Consider the following 20,473-nt stretch of genomic DNA (forward strand, 5'->3'; position numbering starts at 1 on the left):
GGTGAGACTTCTCCAAGGGATCGGGACCCAGACCCACCTCTTTCGCTTTGCCCGCCTCGCCCGTAAACCGCCTCCCCAAAACCGGCCAGCTTTCCCGGGCGAGCGAACTCACCTATGCGAAAAACGGGGACACGCGACTCTCTTTCTCTTTCGCTCTCTCGGCAGGGGAAACAGTGCCGAGGGACTCTGCAGCTCCCGTCGGTTCGGTCTACTACGCCGAGGGCAGCTACTCCTACCTCCCTTCCCTCTCTCGCGGTTTGCTGGGAGATGATTTCTCTCTCCCCCCCCCCCCCCCACGCACCCTGTCTGGTCAGTTTCACTGACGGGAGCGCCAGATGAGAGATTGGGCTAGAAATGCCGTTGGGTGAGGATGATTAGGTTTGGGGTCTTCCCCCTCTCTTTCTGTAGCCTCGGGACATTGCCAAACCGGTCTCGGCCGCCGCCGCTGGCGCTCCGATCGGCTTGGCTCCGAAGCGGCGCGCAACTTTTGGGGCTGCTCCGAAAGAGAAGGAGAGGCCGGTTGGAGGAAGGCGGGTTCGGTTTGGTTTTTAAGGGCCCGGAACCATATCAGGGGGGAGGTAACTTTGGAAAGAAACGAAACAAGGAGAGAAAAAGGAACGTCGGAGAAAATCAAAGAAAAGAAAGAAAGAAAGAAAGAAAGAAAGAAAGAAAGAAAGAAAGAAAGAAAGAAAGAAAGAAAGAAAGAAAGAAAGAAAGAAAGAAAGAAAGAAAGAAAGAAAGAAAGCACTAAAGTTGGGGAAAGTTTTGCAGGAGAAAACTGGGGGGAATTTTATCAGCTCAAGTTGGACTCCCCCATTAACTCTCTTTCTCTTTTCCTCCCTCCTTTCCCCTTATTTTCCTCTCCCCCCCCCTTCTTTCTTTCTCTCTCTCTCTCTCTTTTCTTTTTTTTTAAAGGGAAGGCATTATTTCTGAAAGAACCAGGATGGCGCCAGCCGGCTCAGTATTCAGAGACAGCTGCGGCGAGACACAACTTAAGGAGGTTCTCGTGTCATCAGCAAGAACAGGGAGGAGCCTGTCCGCCAACGAGGAGGGGACAAAGAGGTGGGTTTGGGGAGGGGGGAGAGAAGGAGGGAAGCAATGCGAGCTCTCCAGTGCCGCTGCTCCTTTTTCCTTCTCCCCGCCCCACAACACCGCCCTTTACACAAAAAAAAAAAAAAATTGAAGAAGGAGGCCACCGTTCCTGCCCTCCTTACCGAACCCGGTAAAGGACCAACCTTTTGCTCATTTAGGAGTGATTGTGAAAGAGTTAACCACCTCTGGTAAAGATTGGGGGGGGTTAGGGTTGATGATCCCCGGAGGGGGAGGGGGCAGGAAAAAGCCAGCCCTGTTTCCATTCCGGAGCTGTGTCAGCTCGTGGATGATTGAGTTACCATTTCAGAAGAAGGGGGCCTGCCGTTTACTTAGGGGTCCAGACCCCTAGTAAGTAGTACTTGCGTTTCGAGCCCCACATAAGTTAGCCCGTACCTGAGCGAATGGAGAAAAAAAACAGACTTTATTTCGTATCTTTGTGCCCGACCCTCCGCCCGGAGTTAATCAGATCTAGACTGCGCTGATGTGTTTGCTCAAAGGAAAGGGCGCATTTAAAATAATGTTTAATCGTCTCTGTTCAAGGGGGCGATTTGGAAACAAGGTGTCTTATTCCCCCCACCCCCTACCTCGATCGCGTTATGGAGCGAATAAAATGGAAAGTAGCAAACCCCTGGAATGAAGAGAAAACTGGGCGAAAGGTCAGTATGAATAATTATCATTAGGATTACTGCGTCGCTTCTGTTGGCGGGAGGAAGCGGAAAAATCAAGAGGGGAGAAACTTATTTTATTTTCCAGGCCTGAGCTGAGTGTGCAAGGACGGCACATCTCAAAAGTTTCCCAAATCCCCTAATGATACCGTGAAAGCGCACACCTGTAACACGAATTGGCTGATCCATACAGATCACTGGTTAGAGCCATTAAAGTTTGGAAAGGGGGGCATTAAGAAAAAAAAAAGACGCAGAGAAGAATGGATACTTCCGGAACCAATCAGGAAACGGCGAGAGCCCGCTGGTCGCCGAAACCTTCAGCGATTGGCTGCTGGCCTCGCGTTCGAACTTTTAACTACTCGCTCAACGTTCTCTGTCCATTGAAGCCAGGGCATCCCCTAGCGGTTCATTCACGTTCAAGAACCAGGCGGAGCAAGTCCATCTTGCTTTCTTATTGAAGTGCAACAAGTTGTATCAACTTCCTTTCCGCTCTCCCGGTCACCCAAAATGGAGTGAATCTGAGTCATCGAACGGCGGAGAGGGGGCAATAGGCAGAGATTAAAACGTGCATGCCTTATACATGAAAGGACTTTTTTTTTAATTTAAGTTCCTGTGTTTTTAAATGTCCATTGCATTTTCTAACCCTTTAAAATGCTTACTGTTCTGTTCGTCTATTTGATTTTCTTCTACTGCTGTTTGCTGGGGTGGATAAAAAAAATTTTCCCCCAATAATTTTTCCCCTTTCCTTTTTCTTCCAACAGAAAACTTAAAAATAAGGAGTGTTTTCTTGATTAACTAGAACAGGAGTCTATTTACTCAGAAGTAAGTCCTCCGGAGTTAACTTATTTCCTGGGAAAATAGGACACGAGATCTACGGAACATTGAACAAAAAAAAGGGGGTTTCTACATCAACTTTAAGGAAGCGAAAGGAGGTGATCCCAATGCTCCGGCTTAATTAACCCGTGGACCGACCTTTACAGAGCTTTCTTCTTTTCCTCTACATTAATACAGATTTGAGCCCAGGCCCTGTTGTATTTCAGTGATCAAAACAACCAGCGGAGATATTTGCTTAGATGGTAATTAAATACTTTCCGGCCACGTCCTCCTCGGAGACCTGGAGTTCTGGCCTAAATCGCTTTCTTGAGCGCATGTCTCCATAACCCCTCAATACGCTGATTCCGAGATATCTCCGACGCCCGGTCATTCCTGCAGTCAAAATTCCTGCAGCTTAAATTTGAAACACGGACACGCAGAAAACCCCACTAAACAATGCAAGACTTTGAACTAAGCCCCAGTTACACCACGCGTGTGTTCTGGAGCGCAGCTTGGACGCTTCAAATAACAGCAAACTTTTTAAAGGAAAAAAAAAAACTTTGAAATACAGGGAACTGGAAATTGAAGAGAAAAACAGTGGGAAACATGTATGAATAAAAACACTGAATATGTGTATTGCTCTTTTAAACAGAATTGGATTTTTTTCCCATTCCAAAGGTTATAACTCAGTTCCACTCCTTTATCTTTCTTTTTTACCCTTATCTGTGACTGCATTTAATTACCCTCTAAGAGCCTGTACATTTCTTTTTTGCCTTCTTTACAGTTTCTCACTCTTATATAAATTTGCATTGAAACTCTACTCTGCAGCAGTTATAACCAGACAGGGTACTTTCTTCCCTTTTGTAAACGAGAGAGAGCGAGAGCAGTAATTGCTAAGGACAGACCCGTGAAGAAAAAAGATGGGTCTTTTCCCTCGAGGACATGATCTACTAGTAGCCGACAACTGAGTCATTTATCAGATAGACTCATTACAAAAGAAATGCTTAACATACAAAACAGGCAAATATTCAACCCGATTTATCAAAAAAACGGTCCCTTGTGTGCTCTTAAGACCTACATAAGGGCCGAGAGAGAAGCCCAGAGTTTTTTAAAAATCCGATATGTAAAAGTGGCCCCTTAGCTCTGCTTTGTGAAACTTTAAATATTAATCTCAATTATTTTCTTTTTTTAAAAAAAAAGAATAAGAGAACTTTGAACCGGGGTTATGTCTGTTTTCAAAAGTATTCCAGACAAAATATAAATCTATGGGCCAGGGGGTTTGGACTAGGTTAATTAAATTAAGATAGATTGGATTGGATAAAATAAGTAAGAACAATTAATTATGAAGTGGGCGGTGTTATTATTTTGTCTTGACATCATTCCCTGGGGTTGCATACCACTCTTGGGTGTTCTCGCAAAAATAGCTTCGCGGGGGGGGGGGGGAGAGTGCATAAGAATTAGCCTCCTTCTTTTAAAATTAGATTAACGACTATTTACATATTACTTTTACGTACTCGGTTTGATTGATTGACTGCCAAAAACCTTTCACATGTCACGTTACCCTCTGGTTTCAATCTACGAAGTCGATGTGAGAGCACGGCAGAAAATCACAGGGCAAAGAGAGCCGGAAGGGTCCCGTAAGATCATCTAGTCCAGCCCCCCTTTTGAAACACAAGAGAACTGAATTCATTCTCCAGCTCAGAGGAGCTCAGCCTCCTCCTCCTCTCTCCCCCAGTTGCTATGAAAATTAAATCGAGAGAAAGGAACCCACTTTAGAGGCACCGAGAGAGTAAGCCAAGACGATTGGATGTTGGAGTCTTCCTGAATAGAATGAAGAAGCGCCCCCCCATCAAAAAAAGCGAGCGAGCGAGAGAACAATATTTATCGTAATTTCGTGGGTCTGTGTACACGTTTGTGTGTGTGATGCCATCAGGAAGCCCTGATTCCCTGGGTTATTTCATTTATTTATTTAAAAGTATTTTCACTCCACCTTTCTCTAAAAGGACCCAAGGCGGCTTACATTGTTAAAATATTTTAGAATCTGAACTTATCTAGCCCTATTGCTCGATGGAAGAGTGGCCTAAAAAGGAGGCGAAAGAACAGCAACCCTGTAAGGTGGAACGTAATGGTCCCCACCAGGAGTGGGAGGGGGGAAACGGCTTTCTAATGAATCTGTAGAGAAAGTTAGATTCCATCTCTCAGTGGCTCGGTTGCGCCACCTTTGAGGTCTCGAGGCTGCCCCTTGGGGCTCGGGCCGGTGGGGGCGAGGGACTTATCCGGAGTCGATCTTCTCTTTGGCGTTTTTGTTTCCTTTTTCTCCAACCGGACTGACAGGTTCTCCGGGCGAGGTGGGAGGCTGATCTTCCTTCCCCTGGCTTGGCTTGGCCATCGTGGCGCCGGTGGGGAAGCAGGGGGGAATTGACGTCAGGGCCATTAAACCAGCCCGGGAGTAGCCCAAGGGGCCCCCGGGGAGAAACGGAGGGCGAGAGGAGAAGGAGCTGCTAAATTCCGCCACGGAACATTCTCGGCAGGGGACGCGCATTCCCTGCGTGTCAGCCGTCCCGACGTTACCTTAGCTTCCTCACCCCTGGCTTGTGGAGGAAAGGGGGCATCTGAATCCTTTTAAAAGCCCCAAGGAGACTGCTGGGTCCAAGCACGAGTAGCCCTAGGGAAACATTTCGATTTGCATAAAAGAAACTAGAAACTATGCAAGGATTTGGACTCCCATTTGAACTAGCCCTCGGTTTCTCTTATATGCTGAATTTAACTGACTTCTCGGAAAAAGAAGTAGTTTTTCTCCGTGGCCTAAAACCAACCTACCTACCTACCTGTCTATCTGTCGCCCACGTTGCGCACAGGAGCCATATTTGGCGAGTTTTTAGATTTGCAGATTACTCCTCTAAGGTGAGGCTATAGATGTGATCGATCTATAGCAACGGGAAGCGGGGGGGGGGGGAGTAACCTAAGTTCAAAAGGGCACGTTAACGAGCATGGGATGAACGTGGATAAGATCACATCCACTTTGAGTTTTGCCTTGTTTTCCTCCTAAAATGTAACCAAAAGCACGTTCTAGCACCACTCAAAGAATCTATCCCCCGATCCACGTCTGGAAACTCAGATGTAAAGCTCTTTCCTAGAGGTCGTAAAACGGAGCAGTGAGAGATCCCTGAGGCCATCTAGTCTAGCCCGCAGGCCCAGACTAGAAATACAGGCTCTCCCACCCGGGACTGGCCGCCCTCCAGCCTGTGCTTCCGAAAGATCTCCGAAGCTGCTGTTGCGCCAGGAAATTCTTTCTACCGTGTAGTGGAAATCCCCTTATTTGTAAATTCTTGTGAGTTTTGGTCTTAATCTGCAGAATAACAGAGAATGCGTTTTTCTGTTGTCTATGTATCTTGACAGCCCTTCAGATACATGAAAATGGTTTCCTTATAGCTTCTACACGAGTTATTCCGCTGGTTCAAGCTACGTCTCTCCTTAGTTTCCCGACAGGTTTCGCCTGTCTTCCGAATACCCTTCAGTCTGCGGAGATTTTGACGTCTTCAGCCGGGGTGCCCCGCAGGCCAACCAGATTCCAGGCGGGATTTGGCAAAGTTTGGAAAAGTTTCCCTTTCGGTCTTCAGCCCCCAGATTCCCCAGCCACTGAGGAATCCTGGGAGACAGACCCCCCCAACGAGTAACTGTTCTCTGGGCTATATTTTTTTCAGAATACACAGTTACCTCTTAAGCTTCCGCCCCTGGTGCTTCGGTTGATGCGGCCAAACTCACAGGGACCGAGGTTTAAGTGGAAAATCTTAATCCGCCTGGCGTTTGTCCTCCAGGCGGTTAACGGAAGGAACAGCTCCACTGGGGAGCGAACCAGAGAGGGTTTCGCCAGGCAAAGAGACCCGCAGCTTCCTTCTAGGAGGCTACTCTAGAGTAAAGCGATGTAAGCAAATCCTCCTTCTTTCTAGAACCGAAAGAGCGTTCTGCACAGGGAAAAAGTAGGCACAAGAAGTCTCAGGGCATTGGATAAAATTTGTTCCTAAGTAAATACGCAAAGACTTTGAGGGAGGAACGCAAAGGGCGGACTCTCAAACGCCATGAAACCTCTTCTCAGTTCCTTTTTCCCCAACACCAATGTCTTTCTTGGAGTCGGGGAGATTCCCGGCGATCGAAACCGAATTCATTCCCGATATACTCGCTTTCCTTTCCTCTAGTCTGGCCTGAAAGGTACAGAAAGTCGGAAGGACTGATCGGTAGCGTTTGAGTCTGGAAGGGCCAAAACCCATCCCTCCAGATAGGGGGGTGACTACAGCTCCCATCATCCCCAACCAGCGCGGGGAGCGCCTGGCCAGGTCAGGTTCACCTACGTGCCTTTGCTTTGCTTTACGCCCTATGGGGTTTGGCGAAATTTGCTGCGAAGTAAACACGCAAGTACAGGATCGCAACCTCAGTAGGCTTCTTCATAACCCCTTTTCGGTTCCTAACAAAAATCCTCAACCGTTATCAAGGGAAATTCCTTTCTACTTGAGGGGTAGTTTAATGGTCACTAAAAATAAAAGCATACTGTACACGCGTTTTTTGGTGGGTGGGTGTGTTTAAAATCCTCTCCCTTTTCCACCTAGCAATCTCTCCTTATGCTCTTTGGGGATTATAATGAGATCTCTCTGACAGCTGACCCCCCCACTTCTCCGGGCCCAACGGAGAAAGCAAGACCCAGACAGGCTGATCCCAGACTTCGTTGAAAACTAAAATTGCGAGAGCTGGAAGCGCAACGCGGCGCGGGTGACGGGACTCCCTCTCCCTTCCCTCGGCCCCACTGTCAACGGGGATTGACTTCGAAGCAAGCTCAATGCGCCTCCTTGTCTCAGAAGAGGTTGAGTCGCTCTTTTTACGCTAAGGCTGAAATCTTAATCGAAGGGGGGGAGGGGGACTGACCCACATTCAAAGCGAAGGGAATCGACTTCCCAATCAGCTCATCTGGTAGATCAAGCAGCTGGTCTATAAACAGGACCTTGCGGGGTGAGAGTAGACATCCGAAGTAGGTCTTAATGCGGATTAAGCAAGCGCCAACGTCCAATTGATAGAGAGAAGGTAGGAAGCCTGAACCAAGAGCAAGGATCTCCGGAATTAATTAATCTTTTTCTCACTCTCACGCCCCCCAAACGTACACCAAACTTAACTCTTGTGTAAAAAAACTGCTTCTCTCAAAATCAAGGAGGCCGGTTTCCGGCCGCTGCCGGGCTTCTTACCCCTTGCCCCGTAGCAGGAGAAGATCGGCCAAACCCCCGCTGGGATCGCAGACCCACGCGCCTCCCCCTCGAATCGAATTAAGCGGGTCCCCCTCTTCTCCGCCCGACAAGACCTCGATCAGCTGGTTCCCTTCTCATCTCTACACCAACCTCTCCCCCTCCCCCACTGGATCGCCACTGGTGGTTTTCTTAATTGCTCCCAACAATGGGCTGTTCTTATGGCAAAACTGCCAATTAAAGCCCCCACTGTAGGGACGGGGGGGGGGGAGAGAGAGAATAAGAAACAACAATTTACCAAGGAAGAAAGACGGGAGTGGAGTGAAGAGAGAGGAATTCTAGCCTAATGGGAATCCATTTGTTGCATTTACTCCACACACACCCCCTCCGATCTTGTTCTTGATGCGGGCACCGCGTCCCACAAAGTCTATACAGTAGTCCTGTCTTCTCAGCCCGGCTACGCGCCCAGGGCCAGTGAGGTATGGTTTTATTAATTTCATTCCTCGAAAATATTTTTAGCCCGCCTTTCTCCTTCGGAAAGGACCCAAGGCGGCTTACGACATTAAAGGACCCTGTCTAAGAACAAAACAGTGAGTATACAGAGCGTCCTTAAAAGGCAAGAGTCGAGGCTAAAAACTACTAAGTATAGAAAAGTTAAAAAGTATTTTAAAAAGTATTAAAAAGGAAGAAACAAACGCCCCTCCGAGAAACGGGAGACCCAAGCAAGACTAAAAACACAGGCAAAGTGGTCATGCAGAACTGTGATCGAGAAAGATCACGCTCAGGCAGCCACTGACTGAGGGAAAGCTTGCCTGAAGTAGATGTTCTCATCATCTGCTTGGTGAGAACACTGCACTTTAGGCAGCGTCCAGCAGAGTTTCGCATTTCCACTCAGCGGTGGATTAAAACTGGGAGGGACATTTTCCTACCTTGTCAGAGTGTCGTGAGGACAAAATGAGAAAGAAAATCCATCCTTCCATCCTTCCATCCTTCCTTCCTTCCTTCCTTCCTTCCTTCCTTCCTTCCTTCCTTCCTTCCTTCCTTCCTTCCTTCCTTCCTTTGCTTCCCTTACTGGAAGAGACGTGTCAAAGCATTATTCAGAACTCTAAACCTGTCTCTAGAATGGTCTTGTGCTCCCAAACGAAGTGGTGCTTAATTTCGAGGAAATTAAGGACAACTTGCCGTCACGTGCACGGCCATCGTCCTCTCGCCTCAGGATCTGATCCTACGGCTTCGGAGTAACCATACACTTTTAATTGGCTTTGGAAACTGGGGGAAGGAGAGAAGCCTTTGGAGGTCAATACAAGTGAAAACGTTTCGCATTTAAATAGTCTTGAATCCCTGGCTTGGGTTTGTCTTCAGTGTGAATGTTCTAAATTCTGTTTTCGGGAGAAGGGCTCCTCCTGAATGAAGTGAGTCTTACTTCCGAGAAAACCTGTACAACGTCAGAGGCCTCTAGAAAATATAAGTGGACTCTAGTCCAGAAAAAGAAAGCCGGGGCTTTCTAAAACACCGTTTAACCCTGAAGTCTATTCGTGAAAGATTTCAGGGCAAATCCCGATTTCCAGTTTCAAATCTTTCTGCACCGTTCCGCTTGCATCGGGTTCTCACGATCTGTCAGACTCGGAGCGAAAGATTCGCTTCGGGGTTACGCGCGGCACCTTCCTTGACTCCCTCGATAAGATGCCCACAGCCCTCCTGAACATGAGGGGAAAATAAAAGGGTGCTCTCGCCCCCTTTTCCTTTCCTATCAACCCCCCCCCCGACATACACAAGAATCACTTCGCCACCCCCGCCTTTTAAGAACCACTTGCCACCATTTGAAGCAAGCAGGCGCCCCTTAACCCGAAAGTCGCACGAAAGTTTCAGTCCAGCAGCTGGCATCAACTGCAAAGCCGCTTATTTTAAGAGACACGCTTTACTCCCTTCTGTCTCATAAGGTTGCATTTTAAATATATGACTGGCAATATGAAATGCATTGTTTTACTTCTTGTGTGTGAGTGTATCATCATCACCGTCTTGCCTTTTTATAGCAATCTTTTTCGACCCCTTTGCCATTAAAATTAATGAGAGTTTTGCCATGGAAGTCTATTGGTTCGGCCGCTGGTCCCGGGGTACCTCCGAAGCATTACGTGCCATTCTGATTCATGCAAAGAATACAGTAAATTCAAAGCAGGAGGGAGGGAGGGAGGGGCGTGGGATTTAGATTGACCAGCAGGATTGTACAGTACAGTACTTCGAATCCCTTCGCCCAGGATCTTTGGCGCCGCAGAGGCGCCTCAGTTAAAGCGGATTGGCTGTCCTTGAACTTTCCTCGTCCACTGGCAAAGCGGGTGGCGGAATCTGACTCCTAACGCGCGACCGGGATTATGAGCGTGGAAGCGGTGGGAGAGTGTCCTTTTTATGTCCGATTTATTGCAACCCTAATAAGGCTTTCAAGGTGCGTGAGATATTTAAGGAGTGGCTCTACCCAGTTACACACACACTCAACACACTCACACACCAGTGGGTTTCCATGGATGGACAGGAATGCGAACCCAGGCCTGCGGAGTCCTATCTAGCCCGTCACACTCTCGACCACACCGCATTGGCTATCTGGGCCACACTCCACATTCATTTACCCCGAACAAAACAAAATAGGCGGGGCCTGGGGTTCCGGTTTAAAACCGACCGGGGGGGGGGGTTAGAATTAAGGAACAGATTAAACGTGAGTGCTGATCGCCGAGGGTAGGGTTAGGGTGGGACTACAATGCCCATGATCCTCTTAATCCATTTTTCAAGGCTCCAAGGAGGCTGGAGGAGGCGGAGCCACTTTCTGCTTGCAATGGATGGCCTCTTCGCCCCAGTACCGTTACTCGCGAGCAAGCCTCCCTTCCCAGAGACGTAGCGTCCCCTCAGAACCCCTCTTCCTCCCCCCCCCCCAGCTTCTCCTACTGTACTGGCGCCTGATCTGAATTTCTCGGCCTCTGTTGATGAGGGGGAGGCAGGGCCGCTGAATAAAAAACAGGGTCAGATCCGGATTTCTCAACACTCTCATCTGCGACGCCCACCCCCCCACTCCCTTCTCCTAGCTCCTTTGAGCCTCCGTGTCCTCGGCTGTAAGGGGGATTGTGTTACGTACGGCGGGTTGGGATTTTACAAGGAAGGAGCCTAGCACCAGGTAAAGCTGTGTAAACAGCCCGGGGCTACACGTCGGAGGGTTACCGCGGGGACACGGCCCAGGGCAGACATCTGAAGGCTTTTCTTTCCACTCCCCCCACCACCACCATCCCCACCCCGTGTCTAGCAACTCGTGGTCCTGAGAGCGGGAAAGGGAGAAAGACCCAGCTCCTGGAGAGGAAAAGAAATAGCGCTGGCTTTTGGAGAATATGGGGCTGGACCGCGGATCCTCGGTCCACACCACCGAACACAGGCGCAACTGCTTCGCATCCATGGCGCAGGAAGGAAACAGGATGGGGCGGCCCTTCCTGAGCCGGGAGAATTACTCCAACGAAACAAACTAGCCCTTAATCCTCGGCAGATGAAAAGGGCAGAATTAGACCCCCACAAACACTGAGCAGCCGCAGCAGCAACGACGGAAAACTGGAGAGGAGGAGAGCCAGCCTTCCATTTGCGAGCCGCTAAAGGCAGTGAGCGATCCACCGGCCTGGGAAGCCGTCCCCTGTGGCTTTCCCCGGGAACAAATCCTCAGGCTTAAGTGCCTTGTGGACAACTGAGCCAGACGCCCCGTCCGGAGTTCTCTCCCCTACTCGATAGTTACTTTCCGAGGAGGTAGCCCGGTTAATCCGTTACACAGCACAAGTGACAAACTAACTTTCAGCAGGTTAATGACAGCTAGGCTACCTCTCCCTTGAGTCTAAAGAAATAGGCTATAATCCGGGGGAGGGGGGCTGCTGCCAAACAGAATCTACTAACCTTCAAGGTGAAACAAGTCTCTGGAAATGGTGTGCTTTAATTTAAAAAAAAAAATACCATTCAGGGACCAGAGATGCGCACGATTGTTTCTTAAACCATTATTTTCTCATAGAAACCCAACGCTCTTAAACTGATTTTAGACGTGGATTATTCTTCTTGTCCTTTTAATGATTCCCACACACACACACTTTAATTGCCATATTTAGTCTTTCTCTTGCCATGTGGGGTCCTCGAGATTTCTAAGGTTTGACTTGTAAACCGCTTAAAGCGGTGCCTGAGCTCATGAGGCGGCCTATAAATCAAATAAATAAAAACGCCCACGCCGATTGGGTGAGATGTAACCACGTCGCCACCTTTTCCAAGCCACGCGGGGCGGATGCGAAGTCTCACCCAGTTCTAAGCGGACACGGAAGGAGCTGTAGAGCCGCAAACCAGAACGAGTCAAACTGGAAATTCGGGGACATTGAAGGAAAAGAGAAAGGTCTCCCCCAGCGGACGCTTATCCATTCTGGTCATCTGCCCCCTCCCTCTCCAAGACCAGGTTCCTTCTCCAGATGGGGAGGGGGCGGGCAAAGGGGGGGGGCTCCACGAGCAAAATTCAAGGAAAGAATTGAGGAGGATTTTTGGGAGAGAAGGCGAGGAGGGAAGGCGGGGGCTTGAGGAGAAAAGCTGCTCTTTAAATGACGTTTCTCTCTCTATCCCCCCCCCCCTTTCTCAAGCTAGAAATTTTTAAAGCTCCCTGCCTCCAGGACATGAGCAGATTCAAACCGGCTCCACCAGTCCAGGGAGCGACCCTTCCGCCTTCAACATTCCCAGAGAGAGGAGGGTTAGCAGAGGGAGAAAAGAAAAGGGAAACAGCCCCGATCCTAGCCAAGTTGTAGGGTTAAGTTGTTGTTGCTGTTGTTTAAACGGTGTCCCCTGCGATCCTTGACAGGTCTACTCGGGAATCAAGCCCCCAGTTGAAGGGACCTTAATCCCGGCACGTTGATGCCTTGAGTTGTGTGGAATGATGATTTTAATCTTCCAGATCCGCTGACGGACCTTTGAAGCCGTCTCCTCGGAAAGGATCGGACGGTTGCGACCTAGGCGATTCAAACTTTGGCAGGTTTCACTTTCTCCCGGTGTCACCGGCTCGGAAAGAGCAGAAGGAGGGGGGGTGGATTAAGAAAAACCGCCTTAACCCCGCGCACTCACAAACACCTCCTTACCAGGTCCATAGAAAACACCTTGAGTCAAACGCGCACCTCTCCAGCCGCCTCCGAAGAGTCCTCTGGTTCTTAAGAAATATTTCCCCCCCCCCCCCCACTTCTGGTAACAAATAAGCTTGCTTGTGAGTTTCCACAGCGTGGTGAAAACGCACGATGTAAGGGATGGTGTCTAGAGTGAGCCCCCTGAAAGGCGCGCTCCCGCCCTCGTGCACGCGCAGATCCTTCCTATTCCTAGGAGTCTGAATGCCAATTAAATAGGAAAGTGGGAAAACCTACAACTCCGTCGCATATTTCTTCACCTGCCCAGTGAACATCTTAAAAAGACGGTGGATGTCCTCGGAAAGTTATCCTTCCAGAAGAGGGTTTTGCTTTCCCCCCTTAACGCCCCACTGAACACCGGGAAGCTCAACGAGGCACTAAGTCTTGAATGAATGCATCTTTCTCCCGAGTAGAACTGCTTACACTTTCACTGTGTGACTGCCCCTCCTTTCTTTTACCCTCCTGATTTTTCTGTTGCGGGACTACATTAAAGACACATGCTGCGACAGTTCTCTTTACCGGTCTTCCCAAACCTACACCCGAGGAGCAGCTATATATAAAGCCACGAGCCATTTTTAAAAGCAAACAAACAACAGTGCAGCTGTGATATTTTGCTTATTTTTTTCCTTTAAAAAAAAAACACCCAACGATATATGCAAAGCTTTCGCCTGCCTGGGAATTTATGATTTCTAAATGATATTTTTCTAGATAAAGTTCCTAGAACGACGGTGGCTAGAACGGCAGCTGAATTGTTTGCTAATCTCCAAAACAGATAGATAGATAGATAGATAGATAGATAGATAGATAGATAGATAGATAGATAGATAGATAGATAGATAGATAGATAGATAGATAGATAGATAGATAGATAGATAGATAGATAGATAGATACATACATACATACATACATACATACATACATACATACATACATAGATACATAGATACATAGATAGACAGACAGACAGGATTATAGCTTCAATGAGTTTTTACAAAGACTCGACCTAATCTTTGATTCTTTTTTCAGGCCTAAAATAGTGTTGTTCTTAACTAGGCACCCCATAGAACCATCAATATCAATTTTTTAAAGATTTCCCCCTACTTTCTTCCTTTTTTTTTCTTTGTAGCTCAGTGTTTTAACTCAAACCCAAGTAATTATTTCACCCTAAGTCTCGGCTGCTTTTATTGCAAAGCTCGTCCAAGGGTGGAATCGATCGCTCTACCTACCCTACCTAACTTTTCCAGCCTGGTTTTTAATTTTAAAAACCGACGTCCTCGAAAATGACCGTGGAAGAAAGACTGGATTTATCACCAAACTCTTACGGATGGTTTGATGCACCTTTTGTGTGTATGTGAAAGGGGGGGGGGGGGGGAGGAAGAGTCAGACAGACAAAAAGAAAAAGAAAGAAGAAAAGTGACAGGCAGGGTCTGCATGTGGAACCGAGCCAAGAAAATCCAGTTTCATATCCTGCCTCTGCCCTTTACTGGGTGTCATCACTAAAGCAACTTAAGGCTCTCATTTTCTCCTTCCGTCTCAAGTATAAGGGCAAAACCAAACCAGTCCTACCTTACCAGTTTGTTGTTACAGACCTTGCGTGGTCAGTGACTGGGATAAAAATGATAAGCAGCGGCGTGCGTCGCCCCCCCCCGCCCCAGGGAATCCAGATGTAAAGCTTCCGTTACAGATGTATTGTGTAAATGCTAAGTGCCATTTAGGCAATGAGTCCTCAAGCCACTGATGGAGGTTGCCTGTGCATTTCACGCTTGGGTCTGCAGCAGCCTGTATAACTAAGCCAAACAAAACTAAAAGCTTAATTTGTGACACACACACACACACACCCCCGTGATGGACAGCAAGCAGAGTGCGACTCCGGAGTAGGCCGAACAGGTGAGGGGGTTGCCCGTTTATTTGGAAAGAAGTGGTTGCGCGCACGCACACACACACACACAAGGCGATCGCACGTCTCTTTGAAAACGAAACAACAGGCGATGATGTCTCCGCTTTGTGTGATCCCCTTGTTCGAACGCAGGAAAAGTCACCCGTATTGCAACCGGTGCAATTTTTTCTGTGCACGCAACGCCTGCACGCTTTTGTGTCTGAGCCACTCCGCGGGGCTGTGGGATCGTGTGACATCCCCCCCCCCCAGACAGGCGTTGCGGAAGGAGGGACCCCCGTCCCGCGTCTAGGGACCCCCGTCCCGCGTCTAATGGGTTAAACGGAAGCCTTCCGGTTTAAAGGAGCTGCGGATGGGCCGCTGGAGACAAGGTTTTAATATTTATTTACTCCGGCAGAGGCGCACAGGGAAACGTACTGAGTAAGGGCAAACTCACAGCGAAAACAAACGAACCCACTCTAGTCCGGATTCAGAAATGGCTCCAAGGTAGACAAGGGGACCTAGCCTCCCCCCCACCTCGGCTCCTACGCCTTTGAGAAGCGCGTGCCTCGCTAAAAGTGCGTCGGCACACGCAGAGAGAAGCAGGGCGGAAGGAGGCCAGAGAGAGTGACACCCGAGAAGGTGCGGGAGCGCGCCTGTCCAGGGCCTATTGCTACACACACAGCGTAACTGCCTTTGCCCCAATGGGAGATGGATGAGACACCCCTCCAAAAAAATCCGCCAGGATGGTCCCGTTGCAAATGAAAGGCGTTAGCCCAGGGTTTGCTTGATTGCAACACGCCGGTGTTAAAAGAGGCGGCGGGGCATTTCCCCCGCGGGCTCCAAGATCCGCCTGGATCTCAGTCTAACAGGGAAGCAGATCTGAAAGCCACAGTCCTTGGGGGGGGGGGGGTCGGAATTATCTGATTCATTGCAGCGGGGCTTTGGGGACTGGACAGATTTCGGCCGGATGGTAACCCCAAAGCGATGCAAGAGAGAGAGAGAGAGGGCTTGCGGGCCCAGCGGCTATGCAGATGCGCAGATGGAAATGCATTGCTTATTAAAAGAACAAGGAAGGTGTGTCGGAGACAATTGGAGAGGAAGCAGAGAATGACGACTGTGAAACCCATCAAGAGGTGCAGCAGGAAAAAAACAACAACCCATCGCAGAGTTCGCCGTTAAACTAAAGCGCAGATTCCCTTCCTGGTTATTTCTCCAGATCAGACCGTGCAGACTGGCTGAGAATCGCCACATTAGTAACCGACGGATATTGGGGTGCTCTCTTGGCGTACCCACCTAGAACTGCTTTTGAAAAATAATCTGATATCCCAGGAAGGTATCAGAATAACCAGCAGTTCCGCAGCCCCCGGGAGTGGGAGATAAATACCTATCCGGTTCCTCCTTAGCCTTAAAGGATCGGGATCAACTAGAATATCCATGGGACTCGTGGGGACACGCCAACACGTCTCCTCCATGCAGGGAGGCCCTACGCTCGGACCTGAGCGAGCAACAGCGACATTCTTGACCTTTTAAAATTTTAATTTTTTTTTTTACGGTAGGCAAAATACCCGTAAGAAAGCCGACCACCCAAGAAGAGTCGCCACGAAATTCTTCAGCGGTTCAAACCGAAGTGAATCGACTCATTCCACGGAAAAAAATCAACGGAGCTTCTCCGAACGCAACCATTTCAGGGCTACACCGCGCCCAAGCCCACGCATGCAAACATAATACACACAGACAAACACACGCGCGCGCGCGCCAAAGAAATCTCTACAGAAATAAAACAGCCGTCTCCTCTCTTTTTTTTCTCCCCTGATTTTCAAACTGTGACCTACTTACCTGACGAAAGGCACGGCGTCCCACCATTGGTAAGGGTCTGTGAATGATTATTTAGTAGCATCAATATTCCTCTTTGCTTACGTTCAAACAGGCGTCTTGCCACGCTCGGGAGAGACCCGGGGAAGGGAATTCACCCCCAACCCGGTCTTCTCTGGCTTCTGCCTCCGGGCTCCTGCGCTTCGGTCGAGGACGCCGGCCGAGGCCGAGGCCAGGGGTTCGGAGCCGCCCTCTGGGCTTCAGCCGAGCCCAGGTGAGGCGCGCCAGGGAGTCACTTCCGAAAGGCGAAAGCCCGTCGCTTCTCCATCCCCACGAGGGCCGTGGGGGGCCGCTTCTGGTCCTCCTTTCCCAAAGGCAAGCAACAGTGCCCTCCTCGCTTGGCGCGCCGGAGAGGAGAGGCCGGCGCGCCTACCCAAATTCCTGACCTCGGCTGGGGGAGAGAAGGGGGCCCCTTGGATGCAGGGCAACGCCTGCTCTTTCGGGATCCACGGGCCCCGTGGAGAGCGGTGGCAGGCGGTGGGTTCCCAAGGCTGAGGTCTCCTCTAGCGTCCCCTCTCGCGATCTCCATTTTTAAACATTGCTAGCTGCCTTCCTCGGCTGCGCCTGATCGCAACCGCCACCCGAGAAACGGATCCCCCTTGGCGACGCCTTTGTGAGCCACTCTCCACTCCGGGGAAACCTCAAGGGCAGGTGATGCCCCGGACGGACACCCGGCTGCCGGCGGGTTTGACGCGCGCCTCCATCCCTCTGCGCGCTCCCGTCGCCAACCTTAGGGTAGCGACCGGAGTTATTGATTTATTTGGGGAGAAGACGGGAGACCCGTCGTTTCGGGACTGTTTAGGAGACGGAAGCGCTCCCGCCCTTTTTTGAGGGAGAAGGGGGCCCAGCTAAAAGAACGCGGTACGATTTTTATTTTTATTATTATTATTTGTGATGAGCAGCAGGGAGGCGAGGTAGAGAAATCTGCCCGGGCGGCAAAGATGGAGGCGGACAAAGGCGAGCCTTAAAAGGTGAACATTGACAAGGGCGGATTGATGGAGAGGGAAGACCGCGGACCCGGCTCGCCCACACCTTTCCACTCGACCCCGTGGATCACCCGTGAAACAAATGTCGGCCTTTATTTTATTTCGTTAGTGAACGCGAGCGGGTCTTTAAGAAGCGTCTTAGGGCTTCGGGTCCACAACATTTTTGCACAGAGCAATTAGTTAAAATAAATTAAATTAAATTAAAGCCCCTTTCGTTTGCCTTTCGAGTGCAAAGCACAAACGAGGATGAAATTAACCACACACACACAGAGAGAGAGAGAGAGAGAGAGAGCTCTCCGGGCCACCTGCCCTGTTGCGCCCCTGCAGCCACCGATGGCCCGGGTAACGTGGCTTTACGAAGCGTTTCACGCGTTACTGCCCCCCTTTCTCCGGGCGCCTTAAAACGGGCTAGCCTTTCCTCCCCTTTCTGCCCCATAAAGCTGGGGTGATGCCCATGTTTGCGCATTAACCCCCACGCTCCCGTAACTACCACCTCCGGCAATTCGCGGTGCAGGAGGGCCTGATTCCGCCCCAGTTTGCCCCCCCACTTGGCCACTCCGCACCCCATCTGGAAGGGAGGCAGGATCCGGCCTCTGGAAAGCCGATTTCGGGGCCGCTGGGCTTGGCCCACGTGGGTCCTGCGCCAGAGGCATCAAGAGGGGTGGAGATCGCGCGGCGGGCTGGAGGTGGGAGAGAGAGAAAAAAAGAGGGCTTCATCCTGCACTGACCTTAGCAGCCGCTTTGTTCTCTTTCGATCCGCTGTGAATTTATCTTCCGCTGATCCGCTCCAGCGCTGCCCTCCAAAATGACAGCCGACTCCCCCCCGCCCTCGCGGCTGCTTCCAAGCGGCGTCAGAGGCACCTGGGCGAGCCACATCCTTCGGGCAGCAAGCCCGACTCTTTCTGACCTCCCCGCTCCTCCTTCCCCGCCGCTGCCGCCGCCGCCAGCACCGTCCCCCCCGTCCCCACCTCCGGCACCACCTCCTCCTCCTCTTCCTCACCCCCCCCAAGGGAGATCGGAGCTCTTCCGGGTTGGAAAGGGGCGAAGAAAGGAGGAGAGGCAGGCGGGGGAGGAAGAAACCAGGAGAGGAAAGGTGGGGGGAGGGGAGGGGGAGGATGATGACGGGCAGGTCTTCCCGCCTCCGTCCCGCGAATCGCAGGTGGGGTTTAGGGAGGAAGAGGAGGGGAGGAAGGGCAGGGAGGAGGCGGGGGAGGGGAGAATCGATTTGCGCACGTGATGGGATGGCACCCACCTGGGCCGATGATGCTTGAAGTCCCAAAAGGTTGGGACACACACCCAAAAAAGGAGGGGAATAAGTGTTATTGTTGATCCTCGACCTGGGGTGGGGGGGGGGAGCAGGTGGTCCCATTTGGGGGGGGGGGTGTTCCTGTCCTGAGCTTTGGAGAAAATGCCGATCATACGCACGCCCGAATCGGCCTAGATTTCGCGCGGAGGTGTGCGTCTTCCCCTCCCCGAAATGCCTCTTTGGAGAGAGGGGCTTTCCCCCCTTCCTTTCTTGAAGGTAAACAAAACGCACATGGGAGGGAGGGAGCTGGGGGGGGGGAAAGAGAGGGGGGAGCCCTCCACCCCCGCCCCCTCCCCCAATCGGAGACATAATAACCGGAGCCTGTGAGACAAAACAGGCTCAACTGGACACCGCGCAAAGCTGGGCCGGAGTGGAGTTTACGCGCGCGCGCGCGCACACACACACGCTTGCTCTCCATTTTTTGGGACTTGGGTTCGATTGATGTCAAGGCAAGCAACTCCCGGCCTCGTTCCCTGCGCTGTCTCGGGGCGGACGGGGTGCGGAGCGGAGAGGCGCAGAGGAAGCGAAGGCGCGCATCTTTGCCAAAGGCCCACGCCCAAAGATCTGCCCGGGGGGGGGAAGCGTTCTCCCTCCCACAGTCTCGTCTCTTCCCCCCCCCATCCCTTATCCTGTCTGTCAAAGGCAAGAAGTCTCGGCTTTACTCTGACATCGGATCCTTACCGGCTAACATCGCAGGCAGGGACGGAAATAAAAGCAGACCCGCATCGCCAGCGGAAATTTATTCATTTTTGTTCCAGCCGCCCCGCTTCCTCGCGGATCTCCTCCGCGCTGATTCAAACCAGAATGAGATTTTTTTTAAAAAAATAAATAAATATATACAGTATATGCTGTGTTAAAGAAACTCCCACCTTTAATTCCTCGGAAGGAGCAGGCCCCGGTTTAACTCCTTCTTCCCCAGCAGGTGACGTTCAGACGCCATTCTCAACCTGGCCCTTCCAGGAGGAGCGGAAAGCGAGGAATGAGCGTCCCTTTGGACCCCTTTGCGGGGCGCCCCTCCCTCCCCGTTCCTTTATAAAAGGCCGCGTTTATTCGCACGCCTGGAGGTCCCCCGCCCCTTCTCCACCACCCGGCCCGCGTTATATATTTAAATAGGCGTATTTCAAAATAATAGGTGGCACGAGGCAAGGCGGGCTCATTGTCTTGCAAGGGCTTTCCCCTCCTTCCAAACGGAGCCCCTTGCTTTGCAACCTCGACTGGATGTTTTACTTGGGAGTAAGAAGGATTCCTTCAGAAGCCCCTTCCTTCCGTTTAAGGAACGGGGACAGGTCTCTTGACCGCTGAGTCTGAGGGAATCATGTCTGCCTGTATGCCCACCACGCCTGTCTTTCATCCTGACATTGTCAGAGATTCATTTGAATCCAGGAGGGCGTGGAAAAGAGCGACTTGGAGCCAGCGACTCGGGTCCGCAAGCGCTTCACGTGCCTGTATTTCCCTTTTTTCAAAAAAGAAAA

General features: G+C 50.6%; 1 protein-coding gene and 1 long non-coding RNA gene across 16 annotated transcripts in view; one reads left to right on the forward strand and one right to left on the reverse strand.

Annotated features, from left to right (window-relative positions):
• Positions 1 to 19,999, reverse strand: part of GATA3 (GATA binding protein 3) — a 71,792-nt gene extending 51,793 nt beyond the window's left edge. For 2 of the 15 annotated variants that reach the window (XM_078376487.1, XM_078376481.1), the window contains exon 1: positions 113 to 1,021. The gene's annotated coding sequence lies outside the window, so the exon portion shown is untranslated. Of the gene's footprint in view, positions 1 to 37; positions 1,030 to 7,801; positions 7,824 to 16,673; positions 16,827 to 18,423; positions 18,634 to 19,682; positions 19,803 to 19,870 lie in introns of those variants that run through there. The other 13 variants (XM_078376492.1, XM_078376491.1, XM_020809813.3 and 10 more) reach the window with 12 other exon arrangements.
• LOC140707820 (uncharacterized) lies at positions 976 to 2,382 on the forward strand. Its single transcript, XR_012088010.2, has 2 exons — positions 976 to 1,062; positions 1,633 to 2,382. It is a non-coding gene; the product is annotated as an uncharacterized LOC140707820 (long non-coding RNA).
• Positions 20,000 to 20,473: the final 474 nt, after the last annotated feature.

Source organism: Pogona vitticeps, chromosome 5 (genome assembly GCF_051106095.1).
Source record: "Pogona vitticeps strain Pit_001003342236 chromosome 5, PviZW2.1, whole genome shotgun sequence".
Classification (NCBI taxonomy): Eukaryota; Metazoa; Chordata; class Lepidosauria; order Squamata; family Agamidae; genus Pogona; species Pogona vitticeps.